The sequence below is a fragment of the Myotis brandtii genome, unplaced genomic scaffold (genome assembly GCF_000412655.1).
Source record: "Myotis brandtii unplaced genomic scaffold, ASM41265v1 scaffold48, whole genome shotgun sequence".
Classification (NCBI taxonomy): domain Eukaryota; kingdom Metazoa; phylum Chordata; class Mammalia; order Chiroptera; family Vespertilionidae; genus Myotis; species Myotis brandtii.
In genome coordinates, this window is record NW_005368341.1 from 6683898 (window position 1) to 6697805 (window position 13908).

Genomic DNA, 13908 nt, shown 5'->3' on the forward strand with positions numbered 1-13908 from the left:
GCCCCCCACCTCAGGCCCTCACCGCCCCGTTGTCTGTGTCTGTGGACCATGCATATATGCATACAAGGACCTTGGCTGATTACCTTCCACCCACCTTCCCTCCAAGATTCCATACTCTGTTCCATGATTCCATGTGTCTGGATCCACTCCGTTCATCAGTTTATTTTGTTACTTCCACATATGAGTGAGATCATGTGATACTTGCATATGACCTCATTCTTATGAATTGATTTGTTTTGTAAATAAATTAAGTATTTTGTACTGAGGCCAAAGGTTGACCTTAATATTTATTTTGTAACGTATTTTTTAATGTGCTGTGGTCATTTGCACTTAAATATATAATAGATTGCATTTAAACTTATGGTGGCTTGCATTTAGATATATGATAAAATAGTATCAATAAGAAATCATAATTAACAATATTGATTCCAGCTCCTACAGTTACCACATACATGACTGTGTCTGTTTAAGTTACACAACTCTCCTAAGCCCCAGCTTCCTCATTTATAAAATGAGGAGAGTTATGTCTATGTTTCAGGGTTGTTTGTAACAATAGAAAAATATCTCTTACCTTTAGTTCTTATCCCATTGCATTAAGCATAGTTATCTGGCTGTGTTGGAAATTGAGAAGTAGAAATTCACAGAAGTATTACCAACAGTAAATAAGCATAGGAATAAAAGTGTTCAAACTCACCACTTAATCAGGCAAAAACACATTCTAACAACAATTTCTTGATGCATTCAGAAGTACATTTCATTTACTACAATATTTTTGGCCTCCAGAACAGCATCTGACACAATAAATATTCTCTGAAAGAAGGAAGGAAAGAACAGAATACACATCGAGCCTTGAGAAAGTCACTTAACCTCCCATGACCTCAGTTTCCTCATCAATATAAGAAAAGGCCACAGTCAAGCTCATTTAAAGGAGGAGAGGTGCTCTTATTGGCTTTACTACTATAGGTACTGAATAAGGAAACGCATTTTCCCCCATACAGGGTAGGGCACAAGTAGGATTATCGTTGTGAGTACATGAAACAGAGTTTATTCTTATTATTTATTAATTATTGTATTATTTTTCCAGACAAACAACTGTGAACCTAATTTTGCCCTAACCTGTATGTGTCATTTTCCTGACTACGCCATTTTTTTTAAGAGAGAGGGAAGGAAGGGAGGAGAGAGAGACATTGATTTTTTGTTCCACTTATTTATGCATTCATTGGTTGTTGCTTACATGTGCCCTGAGCAGAGATCAAACCTGCAACCTTGGCGTATCAGGACGATACTCAACCAACCGAGCTACCCAGCCAGGGCCTGACTACATACATCACTTGTAAAGTTTTTTGAGCCAGCAATCTTTGAAGATAGCACAGCAGAATATCATGGATAAATTAAATTCAGAGATTTGGTCCAGTCATAGGGCCAAAACAACAGCATTGGATTTTTTTTTTATTTTTTGCATAGTTAGCTATGAGGAACCAGGGAAAGGAAATCAAGGGAGGTGGGGAAGGATAGAAGGTAATACAGTATTAATGAAAATGAATAATTTTAGAATGAGTGAGAGTTCATTATATTTGCTACTGGTTGATGGCATTACCTCTACCGAGCAGCTAATTTTACTTCTCAGTAGTTCTGCTTCATCCATATGGTTTATTATTTTTGTAGCATGTCTGTGGGACAGCAGCTGTGGTATCTGATCTTTAACAGATGAGCAGAGGTTACGTGACGTGGGTGGTTTAGAGTGGGTCGGGAGTGTGATATCTGTTCTTTAACAGATGAGCAGAGGTTTTGTGGCCTGCCTGCCTGCACCCAGTAATTTGTTAATCAGTTACAGAGCCCACATTAGGAGCTGGATCTTCTGTCTCCTGGTTTATCCCTCTTTCCATTCCACGTGGCTAAGTGCTTCTGCCTTGTTTTAAAGGAGTCTTTTTACAGGGGAAACAACCCTCCCCAGTTCTAGAAATAGTGTCGTTACCTGACAGGCTGGTCTGCCCGGATGACCATTTTCATGTTTTTTAGGAAGCCGGAGTTTAATCATTTTTTTCCCAAGAGGAAGTAGCAATAAATTGTGTACCAAAAATAACGCCTGAGCAGCTAAATTCTGCTTAGTAGGTAGTTTCCCAAGGATGATCCAATGCAATGAGTCATCGCTCTAAGTGCTTATTAGCACATTATTTCTCTTTTTCACTAACCCCCGGTGCTTTTGGGTACATGTTTTTTATTTAACCTTTAAAGCTTTTCTAGGAGGTTCACAGCGTTCACACTATGAATATAAACCATCCCCCACGTGTCCCTTGTTTTTCTTCTGCTTCTACTTTTCAAATCTAGCATAACCCATGATTTAAGAGAACAGCCTGGATTATGACCTCAGACAAGAGTGACAGTTTCTGCAGCTGGTAGCAGCTCCATCTCATTCCCAGGAAAAACCAAATGCAGAGTAATATAAACAAATGCGTGGGATCTATACTATTAGGAAAACTATACCACTTGATTGAGAGATATAAAAGACTTACAGAGATGTAGAGAATATTTGAATACTAGAAAGATATTAGAGGAAATTGAATATTGAGACAAGGTCTTTGCAAATTAATTTATAGGTCATGCAACTCCAATAAGAATTCCAGTGGGATTTTCTAAAATGCATTTGGGAAGAGTTACATTGGTGAAAATAGCCAAGAATTTTTTGTTTAAAAAAGAAGTTATAAAGGGAAACTCCCGCCACCAAGCACTGAAATGCATTATGCAGCTACAATAATAAAAACAAATTGGTTCCAGCAGAAGAAATGACAGACATTAATGAAACAGAATAGAGAGCCAGAAAAAAGTCCCCAGTTTAGGAAGTGATGTAATTTATCATAAATCACAAATCCTGGAGGACAGAATGGCTTGTTCCACAAATGAGATAGGGTAACTGGTCAACTTATTGGAGGGGGGAAATGGTAATCTGGTTAGATTCTCTCTATTTCTCACCACAGTGCAAATAAATACTAAAAATGAAACCATAAAAGGATAAAGAAACTGTGGGAAATATTGATGACCCAAGAATGGAGATAGACTCTCAAAGCATGAAAAAGTCACAAAGAAAAATATTAATATATTTGACTATATTGAAAACCTTTGTTCATCAAAAAATAAAAATGCTGCAAAGTTTAAAAGCATGTGGTACTCCTGGAGAAAAATGTTTGCAATGAACTTGAAAAAGATGTAATGTCCTTAATGAATAAAGAGCTCTTAAAATTAATTGGGAAACCACTGGCACAACCCAGTGTAGTGTTAGCACTTCCCTGTCGTATTATGTATATGTCACTGTGCTGAAGGGGTTTTAAGAAGAGAACACAGTTCGGATGACACGAGAGTGAAATAAATTCAGATCTCATTTTCCATTCACATATTCTTTGTTCAAAGGCGGTTTTAGGAAAGTACACATTATGCTATAAATACTTCAGGACAGTTTGTCCACATTGACACTTCCATTTCCTAAAATGAAACCCTCATTGGCCCACAGAGAGAAAAAAGGCTGGCTTTGTTAACCAGCTTTATTTCAACAAACATCCATATGGTAAGAACTTCCTCTGATGAGTCACCCACAGTTGTCAAACACCAACTTTCCTTTGTTTGACCCGGGCAGAAATAAGGTCTGTGGAAGCAAACTGCAGGAGTCTGAATCATTTAATTGTGTGTGTTTTTTCGTATCTAGATTTGCATCTGTCACAAATCCAATGTGTCCGCCATGAAAACTGCATTCTTCAAATATCACAGAAAAAAAATATCCCATTCAAATGGATCTGTTCTGTCTAGATAGTCTGTGAAATTTCTAAGGAATGTTGTGGGCTTTGCTTCCTGTGCTAAATTGTTGAGTTATCACACATTATTGGATTTCACCCAAAATGTGCTGGATAGGAATATTATATTCATACAGGATACCAGGTGCCTTTACAATTTAGAAAGGTGGGGAAAAGGAAAAGCTTACTACTGCTCCTCATCATAAGATAAAAACTCTAAGAGGGTAGGTGGAAATGTGTGGGTACAAATAATTCTTTAAAATACAGGGTGGGACAAAAGTAGGTTTACAGTTGTTTATATAGAAAATAATACAAAAATAATACAATAATTAATAATAATACAAGAATAAACTCTATTTCACGTACTCACAACTTTAAGCCTACTTTTACCCCACCCTATATGTCCTTGATTCTTTTCTTTATAGAGGTTTGAGTCACATTCAGTCTCAGCTTTGTTATGACTGCTAACCCCTTTCTTGTTTCTTTGCTCTTGTTCAACCGAGGACTGACTACCATATACAGTGGGGCCTTGACTTACGAGTGTCCCGACTAACGAGTTTTTTGAGATACCAGCTGTCTATCGGCCGATTTTTTGCATTGAGTTGACAGAGTAATTTGAGTTAACGAGCTCCTTAACGAGCTTGGTCTCAGAACGAATTAAACTCGTAAGTCAAGGCCCCACTGTACAATCAGAATTCAGATCCTGCTCTGGGGTATAGTGCCTTCCTTAGTTTGTTTGAAAGAGATCTTTAGAGATACCATCTTATCCTCTTTTTTTTGGAAAACAGAAAATAATTGATGTTATGTAATATTAGCTCTTAGGAGTATGTCACCATTAAGTAGGTTTTACATTTTCTAACTTCTTTATGTATTGCTTTTGATGTCAGTCTGTCAAAGAGAGAAAACTTGAATCAATTCACCTTGATTCACATAGCTGGTTTGTTTACTGTGGCATATGTTGCTGATTAATCTCAGCACTTTCCTGCTATACCTAGAGAGCAGTTCAGAGTCATTCTCATCCCAGCTCACAACTTATTACCTGCTACCAGTCAATCAGATTGGACAAAATGAATTCTTGTAATTCCAGATAAGTAGGTAGCTTTACCCCAATCTCTGTTGATGGCCACCTCTTTTGATCATGTACTTCCTTCAGACCGTTACTTTAACCAGGAGGACTGTCATAGGCAGTGCTCTTTCCCTGAGCAAGATGTATATAGTTTTACCAGGCCTTTTGCTGAACGAGAGGAATAATATCTTGAATGACGGTATGTACCCTTATTACAGAGTAGCAGTGAGTTATTAGGAAAAAAAGAGAATGACACCTGTCTGTTGGACCACCTTTTGTTCTTATTGTTTTGAGAGATGCTAGTCTGATTTTTTTCAAAACAGCCATTTGAAATGACAATACTTTTAAAAGACTGTTCTTTTCTTAAATTTTATTTTCGATAACCTCTCGTCCTGGATATTGTGGATAGGTTGAGTAGCCATCCTAGTTTGCCTGGGACAGAGAGGCTTCCTAGGATATAGGGTTTTCAGGGTTAAAACTGGAACCATCTGGACTAGTTGGTGACCTTATTCCTGGGTGCTGTACCCGCAAATGACCAGATCTTGAGGAGCATGAGTTCTGAGATTCTCACTTACGGACCACTCCTTGTTACAGCTTTTCTTTCTATCCCTGGAAGGCACACTATGAAGAAAGGCTGGGAGTTGTGAGACAGTTATGGAATATGGTGAGGTTCCAGTTTGGTTGAGTGATGTCTTTAGTTCACATTTCTTCTGTAGAGTGAAGGTGACTACTTAAAGCCTGACTAATTAATCTACAGCAATGATTTTGCCAGGTGTCCCTGGTAATCTCTGATAATCTATTCTGTCTTCACACACCATCACCCTTGCCCCAAATGATCTTCCAGCATGTTGTCATTAAAGTTTTTCAATACCAAGCCCAACTTAAAATGCAGTGAGCTTTACAACTGGAATTTCCATAAGGGAGAAGGACCGTCATCCAAACTCGGTGGTTATATGTAGAGACAGAAGACAGCATTCCCCAGGGTATTAAGCCTGAGATGTCTATTAAGCAGGCTTATTGCCCGTAGTGAGATGGGTGATTCCATGGGGGTCACAGACCCTGGACTTGCCTCTAGTTTCCTAGTAATTAGTAATACTAATATAAATGCTTCACCCTTGCAAGATTGCTTCTTAGGTTTGACTCAGATTTCTTTTCCTGATTTTAGAACTTTCTTTCAAATGGAGAGTTAATACTTAGTGCTTGCTAGTGGGCTGACTTTGGGGTGAGAATGAGAATGAAAATGCAATAATATATTTAGGAACCCAGTCTTTAGAAAGTGCTTAATACATAATTTATTTCCTGCCTTAAGAACTCCCCTGAGCAGTATGATTGGAGAGCAAGAGATAAGGGAGGCGCTGGGGAGTAATGAACATGTAATTTGGCAAGAAAACTTACCAGAAAGTATATACAACAAATGCTTGGATCCCAGAGGCAGAATGAGACAAATCATGTTTATTGCTCCTATTGGGCAAGAATATGCCAGCCCAGCTTTCTAATTTTAAAGGTTATGAAAGGTACTGTTTTAGTAACATGAGGAAGGAAGTGTTGTGGAATGAATGTTTGTGTACCTCCCAAAATTTCAGATGTTGAAGCCCTTACCCCAATTTGATAGTATTTGGAGATGGGGTTAAATAAGGTCAAGAGGATGGGTCCCACAAGATGGGATTAAGGCCCTTATAAGAGCCACCAGGGAGCTTTCTCTTTTAGCCATGTGAGTACACAGCAAGCAGGTGGTCGTCTGCAAGCCAGAAAGAGAGTCCTCACCAGACACCTTTATGTAGGACTTACCAGCCTCCAGAGCTGTGGGACATAGATCTCTGTTGTTTTAGCCTATGGTATTTTGTTAGGGCAGCTCATGCTGACAAAGACAGGAAGAGATGGCACTGGAAGAAAAGACAATTCTTTAAGTATTTAAGAGAAGTGATTATTTCTGGCAAATGGTTCTCAGTAATTGTGGAAGTGATAAAAATGTTTTTTATCTTAATTTAATGATCAATTAGGCTTCTTTAGTCATAGATAAAGTTGACTTAAGTCAGTGAATACATTAATTTGTAAGTTTCGTAATGTTTCAGAAATGTCAAGTGGTTTGATGAGTTCTGGTTTAATTTTAATTCTCAGTCTCGGATTGAAAAATGGTGACATGTGTCTCTCTGTCTGTCTCTTTCTCTCTGTCTCTCGGAAGTTACTCATAATCCAGTAAATATGAGCCCTCTGAGTAGAAATAAATTATTCACATCTGGTACCAAGGACAAGTTAATTCAGCTATTTATTTTGAAGGAAATTACCAGACTCAGCATCCCCTGAACTGGACAGATATGGCAGCACACTCTCTAACATGTTCATCTGGTCTTCACTGTGAGTGGCCCCTCCCTTCCCTCATAGAGGTATTTTTTTCCTGTTGGTCTCTGTCTCAGTGAGAGAACTTCATCTCAGATTCTTCTTTTGCCCCAGTCCTTCCCTGTGTTACTTGGGCTTCTACATTTTTCCTCCCGCACTCTTTCCCAACAGCCCTCTTTCTTTCTGGACTGGTTTTCTTCAAGTGCCTCTTTCCCCTCCACACCCTCTTTAATCCCTCACTCTGTTTTGCCTTTGCTACAGTTTTTCTCAACACTTGTCTTTCTTTGTCTTCCAAGGAGCCCATCCCTGTCATATGTGGGCGAAGTCAGCACCTAAGGGCAAAGCTCCCATCCTTTGTACCTCTTGTTGCTTCTCTGATGGTTTTGGCAAGAGTTTAGATATAGGGGACTAATTGTCAGCCAGCCCTGGTCTTAAATACCCATTATTTGCAGGCAGATCTTGTCAAGTGCCACAGACCAGTTAAAGCATAAATGGATACAACAATATAAATCAAATCCAGTTGGGCTCTAAGTGTGAGTATAGCTATTTATATATACGTATCTGTGCTTGCACTTGAATTACCCTGAAATTAAGCAAACAGGCGAATTTTGAGATGGGAGGGATAAAGGTGATGGGAAGGAGAGAGAGAAAGCTTTCTTGGTAGGAGGACCAGTAACCGTTCTTATGTATTAAATGAGTGCCAGTTATGGGCAGAGTGGGCAGTAAATCCTGTGCTCTGGCTACAGAAGCAAGTAGGTGTTAGCCTTGTCCTCAGAGAGCTTCCAGTTTGTCTATAGAGACCAACAAGTAAACGAGTAATAGAAGTGGGTTAGCATAGGAGTAGGGAAGAGGAGAGGTGAACAGACTGCATGCATGCAATATATGGCAAGAATTCGTGGTCAGATTTTCTGATTTTCAAAGTAATTAGTACTCATAATATGCTAAGTACAGAATAATAGAAAAATGCAGAAAACAAACAAATTCTATATAATCTAACCTTCCAGAGGAAAGCATAAAATAGTAGTTGTATAAGAATGCCCTTTTTGCCGGTCAAGGGCATGTACCTGGGTTGTGGGCACATCCCCAGTAGGAGATGTGCAGGAGGCAGCTGATCGATGTTCCTCTCTCATCGATGTTTCTAACTCTCTATCTCTCTCCCTTCCTCTCTGTAGAAAATCAATAAAATATATTTTAAAAAAAAAAAAAGAATGCCCTTTTTGTACAGACATTTTTGTTGTTGTTGTTGTTGTTGTTTACTATTTCATCCTGATCTGATACATCAGGTGTTTGGGAAATTCAGATCATATTAGTCAGTTATTCAGAACTTTCAGAGCACGTGTCTTCAAATAGATACTTCATTGAATATATGGTAAAATAAATATAATGTACTTTAACCATGTACTTAATTAAGCCTTTTGTATATTTAGGCCTAAAGCCATTTTTTTAGCAGTTTTCACTGACCTTTGGATTCTAATGTTTCCTGGAAATATAGCTTCTTAACTACGTTTTTTAAACAGCTTTATTAACATATAATTCACATACCACACAATTCACCAATGCAAATTGTACAATCCAATGGTTTTTACTTTAGTATATCCACAGAGTTGTGCAACCATCACCACAATCCATTTTAGAATATTTTCATCAACCCAAAAAGAAACTCCATGCCCATTAGCAGTCACTACTCATTTCCCCCCAAGGTGCCCCATCCTAGGCAACCACTAATTGATTTTCTGACTCCATAGATTTACCTCCTCTATACATACAAACAGAATCACACCATAAATACATGCTCTTTTGTGACTGGCTTCCTTTATTTAGCACAACATCCTTGAGGGTCATCCATTTGTAGCCTGTATCAGTGCATCATTCCTTTTTATGCCTGAGTGAAAAGCACCACCTTGTATAGCTCTACTACATTCTGTATAGCCCTTCATCAGTTGGTGGACATTTGGTTGTTTCCACTTCTTGGCTGTTATAAATTGTGCTGCTGTGTGCATTCATGTTTTTGAATGGACAATACTCAGTTTTTGTGTGGACAATACTCAGGTATGATTACCTTTTTTGCATGGTTTTCATTCTCAGATTTCATAAGTATTGTTTTATACATTATAATAAAGGAACAAGTTTAAAACTAAGTTAATTATCTCCCATGGGGACAAGGATTATTATGGTAGTATGTACTATATAGATGTATATTTATTTATAGATATTTATATTTTAATATATTTGTATTAAAATGTATAACATAATTTAAATATCTGTATAGTATATATTAAGGCCACATGTTATTTAATACATATTTTTGGAGAGTGGCTTTCTCCCAGCATCTAAAGCAGCCCTGTGTGCTTAATGAGTGATCACTGAGTTAGTGTTTACAAAATAAATCAATTAATTGCTTTTTTGCTTAATCTGGTTACTTAAATAGGTGGTATTGTAAGGTAATAAATATTTTTAACAGATATCAGCTCTAGAACTGAACATGGGAGCAAGTATAAAAGAGTAGACATTCCCTAGGTCAGTGGTCAGCAAACCGCGGCTCGCGAGCCACATGCGGCTCTTTGGCCCCTTGAGTGTGGCTCTTCTACAAAATACCACGTGCGGGTGCGCACGTACAGTGCGATTGAAACTTAGTGGCCCATGTGCAGAAGTCGGTTTTCGGCCTGGGCGAGTCTATTTTGAAGAAGTGGCGTTAGGAGAAGTGGGGGTACGTTCGCTGAGGTCGACCCCTCAGATTGAGGACGTTTTTAGCAAAGGCCAGCTTAGGAGTACCCTAATTAAGTTAATAACAATGTACCTACCTATATAGTTTAAGTTTAAAAAATTTGGTTCTCAAAAGAAATTTCAATCGTTGTACTGTTGATATTTGGCTCGGTTGACTAATAAGTTTGGCGACCACTGCCCTAGGTCATATTTTTCAAAAGGTCATTTTATGAATATGGAAAATTCCTCTTCTAATAAAGAAACATAACAGCTAAAACATAGCTGCAGGTCAAGTGCAAGTTACAGAGGTGTTCTATAGGGTGATCTGTGACTTCCTCTTCTTCTCAGTACAATGAAAGTATTATAACTATACGAATCTGTCATCTTCCATTCTGCATGAATCATTTCCTTTCTATAACAGACACATCAGCATATATTTCTCATCTGCTAGAAAACATACCCTGCTTCTGAATGTTGTTTTCCACTGTTTATTGAGATTGTGAGGGATAGTTATATGTTCTTTTTGTTGTTTGTTTAGAAAGCCATGTCATCTGAAACTTAGTTCCTTTGTAATTTGACCCAAGAAAATTCTCTTCACTGATAAAAGAGTTTTTAGCTAAATAACATGCAGAAGAAGAAGTTAGACTGCCAATTCAAAATTAATTAATCCTTCTTGGAAATTTTGACATTTATTCTTTTCTTTTCTTGGTGATAAAGGTATAGGACTTGTAATAGGTGCAGAGAATATATAGTGAGCTCAGAGGAAGTCTTGAATATGACTTGGACACCCACCATATGGTGACTAATGGCCCCTTCCTTTCTTGTTCACCACATGAAAACTTTACGTTATCATCTGTGTATATTGGTGGCCAGGAACAAAGGAGATACCTACCATGTATGAGTGTGAAAAAGTGTGTGGGTATTTGGTTGCCACTTGCTAGTAGGTCTACTGTAAACTGGACATTTTACAGGTGAAGCAGATATGTTCAAAGAGGCTACGAGACTTTCCTAACATCCTTCAGGGAGAACTGGCTGGAAGGGGTTCACACACAGGATGTCCATCACCAAAGTTTATGCCCTTCCCCAAGTCAACAAATATCCTAAAAAAAATCAGCATATTAAAGGCATGGAAAACATTAAGGCTTATAAACTCTCACAAATTCAAAAAAGCCATGGGGGAAATCCTTGCTAAAAACCCCCAATCACCATACTTGTTTTGGCATGACTGTGCCTAAGGTGATCTGAGAAGAGAATTGACTTTGCTATAGTTTGAAATGAATGCGATCTTGCTATTATATTTTGCAATAATCCCCTTTTAGTTAGGAAAAAATGCTTATATGTATAAATGAAAAATGTATTTCTTTCATAGAGTTTATCTTATCAGCATTAACTAGTATCAAGTATAATGGTGAAGGAAAATACTTGAGGAAAATGCTTGGAAATAACCTAAAATTCTCTTTCATAAAAACTTATAGCAATGTCCAATTTCAGGTATTTTCCCCAAAATATTGTTTATTTTGTCAAATAAATTGCTTTCAAAGGGTAGGATGTTAAAGACCTTCCAGTAGGCTTCTCTGTAGTTTATGTGAGAATTCCAAATAGAAGGAGGCTCAGGGCCATGAAATAGTGAGGTGAAGAGAAAAGAAATGGAGGTATAAAATTAGAAGTGAGATTCATGACATTTAGATTCAACAAAGGTCTTTAGCAGATAATGTTTGTGTACCATTACCCAAGCATTTGGTTAAACTACTGGAAAGTCATTTATAGTAAGTAATTGTAGTTTTTGATATAGCAAAATGCACAAAAGTTCCTGACCTTTAAATCTTGTCCTGTATAATAAAAGGATTTTTAATGTGTTTCTCCAGTCAAAGCAATTGCACAGTCTTTATTTGGGAATGTTTTTTGGTAGGTGTAATCTTTCCATTTCATTATTGAACCCCCACCCCCTAAAAGAAAGTGTGTATATAAGGAAGAAATATTTTTTAAAACAGTAAAAATAGGCTTCAAATTTACTACTCTGGGTAGAATATCTCTATTGCTAATTTTATCTTTATATAATTAGTTAAAAAGAATTAGTGAGTGTGTCACCTGTGAGGAGGTTTATGTCTAAAACCAGACAAGATGGGATAGCTTAGTGGATTCTTTCCCTGCAATGATTTGGAAAAAATGCATGGCTTTTTATCTTTTATGAGCCTCTGTCTCGTGGTATGTAATTGAACATTCCTCTCCCGTCTTCAGTCTTCATGCAGGGCCTCTAGAAAGATTTCCAGCAGGGGCACATTTTTAGACAAGGGGAAGAAACAGTTCAGAGTTATTTTGGACCTCCTCAGCTTGTCTCTCTATCTGGCCATCTCTCTCTCCGTCTCAGTCTTTCACTGTCTTTTATTCGCCTCCCCACGCCCCCCCCCCAACTTGGCTCCTTCAACCCTCTACTTCCTTCCAGCTCAGCTCTATGTCATGGTAATTACCAGCCAAGACCAACTCATGCATGTGTGTGCTTTAGCTGAATCATTCTCACAATTATAAAATTATTCAAGGCAGTAGAACCAAACTGTTCCTCACCACTACCCAAAGAATATAATCAGCCCTGGCCAGTTTGGCTCAGAGTAGAGCATCGGCCTGCGGACTAAAGGGTCCCGGGTTCGATTCTGGTCAAGGGCACATGCCCAGGTTGCAGGCTCGATCCCCAATAGGGGACGTGCAGGAGGCAGCCAATCAGTGATTCTCTCTCATCATTGATGTTTCTATGTCTCCCTCTCCCTTTCTCTCTGAAATCAATAAAAATATATTTAAAAAAGAATGTAATCAAAGATTATGTTCATATTTGTCCACCTGAAGTATACCATAAATTATATGAATTAAAGGATATTTAACTCAGCTAACCTGAGGAAGGAGGAAATATTCAAAATAATATCAATGAAAATACAGCCCTTGTTTCTTCATTACATGGTGCACACAGCTCAGAGACCTGATGCAGCCAGACTTTTTCCCTCAGAGCCCTATTTCAAAACAGAATGTGTCACACGCAGCCCCTGGAGCAGTCTTACTCTCACTTCTTCATACTCCACCCTAGCACACCCAAGAGTTCATCCATCCTGTTGGAAGGTTTCATCCTTCCTCTGAATCCATTATACCTTTCCATGTTCCTGACCCTCTTTCATAAAACTGGCTCATAGAAAATATTCAGAATTCTCAGCCAGGAAGTCAGTAGGTGGTTCTTGGAGTTTGATCACGTTTGTGTCCAACTACTGGGTCAGGTGAGAATCCTGGTTCCAGTTTGGCCTCTGCCCCATTTCCATTGTCTTGTGACTGTGTATTTACATGCAAAGATCCATTCTTTAGGGGTTAATTTTAGCCAGAGTTCAGTGGTTTTATATAAGTCAAGCCAACCCACATGTGCTACAAAGCCAAGTTATCAGACCTCAGAGTCACATGCCAGGTCTCCCTCAGGTGGCAAAAGTCGTTCTGATCTGTACGCTGAATTGCTGCCTCCACGTTTCTTGTATTCCCATAGCAGGTTTTGCTAAGTATTCACAAAAGAGTGGTTATGAGTCAGACTTTTACTTGCCGCTCTCTGTATTAAAGGAGGCCATGCTGGTGGGCCAGCTCTCATTCCTGGATGGCAAGCACCTCCGGCCCTGGCAGGATGGGGGACTACATGACTTGAAAGTTCTCTGCTAAAACATCTAGGCAGAAGTAAAAAAAAAAAAAAAGTAGCAAGCATTTGCTTAAATGCATAATGGAACCAGCAAAAAATATTAGAAATATTGTCAAGGGGCAAAAACAAAAGGGAGCTGGAAACTAAAAGAGTGAGGGTGTGAGCCAGGGCTGCTGCTGAGCTTCAGGCTTGGGTTTCCGTGTCCACCCAGGAAAGAGAAGGTCTAATGCCTTTGCCCAGGAATGACATTCATTCAGATTGTTCTGCCTGGTGTGCGTCCCAAGAGCCATGGCTAATATAGTATGTACTTTAGATTCCTCCATGATGCTCAAAGGTAGTTTCACCCATGCCTCTGTGGATAC

The 13908-nt window shown here is 38.6% G+C and overlaps 1 protein-coding gene across 1 annotated transcript in view; it reads left to right on the plus strand.

Moving 5' to 3' along the window:
- CDK6 (cyclin-dependent kinase 6) overlaps positions 1–13908 on the plus strand; it is a 202238-nt gene that overhangs the window by 176284 nt on the left and 12046 nt on the right. The gene's annotated exons all lie outside the window — the stretch shown is intronic.